Here is a 4352-nt window from a genome sequence, read left to right on the forward strand (position 1 = left end):
ATAGCAAGGGCGGACGGTGTGCCTGGCTCCGCCCACGCGCGCTGCGGAGCCGGGGCCTCGCCCGGGCCTCGCCCCGGCCTCGCCCCGCCCGCTAAGCCGCCTGCTTCGTAGCTCACCGCCCGCAGACTCGTGACTCCGGCTCCGTGTGGGCGGGTGTGAGTCCGCCTACCAGCGAGAGGAGCTGACCAGCGTGCTGTGAGGGAAGGCGCCGGGCCAGGGAGAGGGAAGGAGAAGCGGAAGTGGGTCCCAGAAAGAAAGGCTAGATTTAAGAGAGAAGAAATGAACACGAAAGGGATCCACATGAAGGGAAGGAGGGGGAAGAAAGGCGAGCATGTACAAGAAAAGGTCACCCATTTTCATGACACTGAATGAGGAAAACTCAAGTTCTGAAAAAGCACTTTGAAAAACGGAAAAGATATTAAACCTATTCCGTGATTAACATAGGGCACTATGTGCCATTATTTATTGCACTTTACTGTCTTCCTGTCCGATTTATTCCCTCGTGTATCTATTTAAAAAAACATTTGGTAGAATGTTTAGGGTGGTGATAGCAGTGTAAGACACGTGTAACATATTCCAGTACTATTTCAGAAATAGAAGGTCACCTGACTCAGTTGGTTAAAAGTTAGACTTTGGCTTGGGTCATGATCTCACAATTCCTGAGTTCCAGTCCTGTGTCTAGCTCTGTGCTGAGACCTCAGAGCCTGGAGCCTGCTTTGAATTTTGTGTCTCCCTCTCTCTCTCTCTCCGCCCCCCACCCCCACCCCCATCTCTCTCTCAAAAATCAGTAAACATTTTTTAAAAATTAAAAGATAGGGGCGCCTGGGTGGCGCAGTCGGTTAAGCGTCCGACTTCAGCCAGGTCACGATCTCGCGGTCCGTGAGTTCGAGCCCCGCGTCAGGCTCTGGGCTGATGGCTCGGAGCCTGGAGCCTGTGTCCGATTCTGTGTCTCCCTCTCTCTCTGCCCCTCCCCCGTTCATGCTCTGTCTCTCTCTGTCCCAAAAATAAATAAAACGTTGAAAAAAAAATTTAAAAAAAAAAATTAAAAGATAGAACTGATACAAGAACGACTAGCTAGTTGTGGGAGGTGACCGTCCAGGCTTAGGGTCTGAGCGATTGAATTGATTGTGGTGCTGTTTATAGTGCAGAGAATAAAGAAGAAAGTGTGGAACTTTGCAGATGGTGGTGAAGGAAAAGATAAAAGCTAATTGGGGATCTGTTTAGTTGTTTCCAGTGGAATATTCTGAATGAGATTTCTATTGAATTGTATAGGTAAATATCCCACAAGAATATATACAGGCTGAATTGAGATAAAAATTTGTGGCATCACCATGTAGGTAATATGGAAATAAAAGAAGTAAGTCAGTGTGTGTACTGTGGGGAAATGCTAAAGACCAACTTTAAGGGTTCACTAAGATTAGGGGATGAACAAACAAAGAATATCTTGCAATCAAATTTGGAATGATATTAGAGTTGGAGAAAACATAAAGCACATGTCTTAGAAGGAAAAGGAAGAGAAAATCTTTAGGAAGGATTATTGTATAATACCAAAAACTGAAGAGAAGGCAAAGGATAGAAGTACTACAAATATACATTGTATGTAGCCTCTAGAAAACCATTGTGATATAATGAGAGATAGATACTTAACGGAGAACAATAAACTTTTTCACATATGTGAAAATTTTAGAGTTTGAACTACATACCTGATCATATATTACAAATTAAGTGAACATTACTTGGTTATTTAGTCTATTTTAGGTGAATCTCATTTCCATGCCTTTGGTATAAATACCCACAGCTCTTTCGAACTATAACACTGAAGCAAGCATTCCTTAATTTTGAGTGAGATTGAGTATCATTTAGTATGTCTTAATAATTAAAGAAAAGAAAGGGAAAACAATATGAGACACCATTTTGTTTTAATTTGTGAGAATGACAGCAATTTTGAACTAATGTCCAAAGTTGGTAAGAGCATAAGGAAACAAGAATTTTCATATTCTATTGCTAAAAGCATAATTGGTATGATATCTAGAAAAGCAATTTGGTGGTGTCAGACTCATCTATTTATCTTTCTGTATATCTATCTATCTATCATCTATCTATCTCAGTATATGTGATAAATATTTTAAATTGCATATATACATCATGTATATTATTATATGATATGTAATCTATGTTGATCTATATGCATGTACATGGATATATACAGACATATTCATTGAAACATTTTGAAATAGGAAAAATCTAGAAATAATCTAGATGCCCATTCCTAAATTACAGCCTACCCAGCCAAAGGTATTCCTTAACCTTTGAAGAATTCAGTATAGCCTTAAGTGTTAAGAAATCCTTCAAAATAAATTATAAGATTTTTAAAAGCAATTACCAAATGGTAGGTAGAGTGGATTAATTTGTATACATTTTAAGTATACAAATATATAGTATTTTAAGTATATATGTATATATTTATATAAGTATAGATGTATGTATATATGCATATATCTCCATATATATGCATAAATACATATATAAAATGTATGCACATATATGTGAGAAAATTCTCCTTTTTTTTTTAATTTTTTTTAATGTTGATTTATTCTTTTTTATTTTTTATTTTTGGGACAGAGAGAGACAGAGCATGAACGGGGGAGGAGCAGAGAGAGAGGGAGACACAGAATCGGACACAGGCTCCAGGCTCCGAGCCATCAGCCCAGAGCCTGACGCGGGGCTCGAACTCACGGACCGCGAGATCATGACCTGGCTGAAGTCGGACGCTTAACCGACTGCGCCACCCAGGCGCCCCAATGTTGATTTATTCTTGAAAGAGTGAGAGAGAGAGAGACGGAGCACGAGCGGGGAAGGTACAGAGAGAGAGGGAGACAAAGAATCTGAAGCAGGCTCCAGGCTCCAAGCTGTCAGCACAGAGCCCGACGCGGGGCTCAAACTCACAGGCTGTGAGATCATGACCTGAGCCGAAGTCAGACGCTTAACCGACTGAGCCACCCAGGCACCCCAAGAAAATTCTACTTTTAATTTAATAATCTTTCTGTGTGATTTCAATCCTTTATTAGGTGTTTGCACTGATTTTTTTTTTCAAAATACAATGTATGACAGCTTCTTTTTTTAATAAAAATTACAATTAGGTCTTCTCATGCTAATTTTTCACAATAGTAGGTATGTTTCAAATATGAATATCAGACTATTAGCTATTGCCATACCTGTTTTTCTTGTTTTCTAAAATTTATTTTCAATCAAACAAGTAATACAGTAATTTATTCTTGTTTCATGTTTTTTCCTGTTTTGGTTTTTTAATGTGCACAATACAAATATGTCAAAAGTTCCTCTTGATTCCCACCCAGTTCCACCCAGGGGGAGCCACTTTTGTTAATTTGATAGGTATCTATCTAGATTTGGGGCAAGTGTGTGTGTATTTAATATGAATAAGATCATGTTGTGCACACCATTCTGTGTTCTGTAACTTGCTCTTTTCATTTAATAATAAATCCTGGGCATCATTCTATATCAATAAATAAAAGTTTATTTCATTGTTTTGAAACTTTACACAATATTTCCATAGTAGAATCTACAGTAGTTGATTTAGCATCTCCTATTAATGGACATTTAGGCTGACTCTACATTTTGAATAACAAAAAAAAATACATGTGAATTAATATAATTACACTTTTTTTTCTTTTTATCTTAGAAGTAGTTTAAAATTTTTACTTTTTTTTCCAGTTTATTCATTTATTTCGAGAGAGAGACAGTGCAAGTAGAGTAGGGGCAGAGAGAAAAGGGAGAGAGAATCCCAAACAGGCTCTGTGCTGTCAGTGCAGAACCTGACATGGGGCTCAAACTCACAAACCGTGAGATATGACCTGAGCTGAGATCAAGAGTTGGATACTTAACCGACTGAGCCACCCAGGCACTCCTCAAATTTTTACTTTTTAAAAAGTTTTCTTTTATTGTTTATGTGCAAGACTCAATTATGGTCTACAGTGCATGAACAAAGTATTAACCTCAACACTTATTTAACAAATATTTGAACAATTTATCATCTGTACTGGATACTGTTCTAAGCCCTAGAGATACACCAGTGAATAAGCAAAGTCTCTGTCTTCATGGCACTTATAAGAGTGAGAAAATCAGAAAACAAACAACACATTAATGAAGTGCTTAGTAACAAGTGTGATGAAAAATAGCAAAACAGAGTGAAGGACAAATTTGAAGTAGTGTGGTCAGGATCTCAGCCACCTGAGGCCTAAATAAAGAGAGAAAGATAGTCATGGTCAGAAGATGTGTGATACAGGCAGAGACAAAAGTTAAGTGGAAAGTCCTGAGGCAGAATTAAAGTGGAG

This window comes from Puma concolor, chromosome B1 (genome assembly GCF_028749965.1).
Source record: "Puma concolor isolate L17-30 chromosome B1, mPumCon1.1.hap2, whole genome shotgun sequence".
Taxonomy (NCBI): domain Eukaryota; kingdom Metazoa; phylum Chordata; class Mammalia; order Carnivora; family Felidae; genus Puma; species Puma concolor.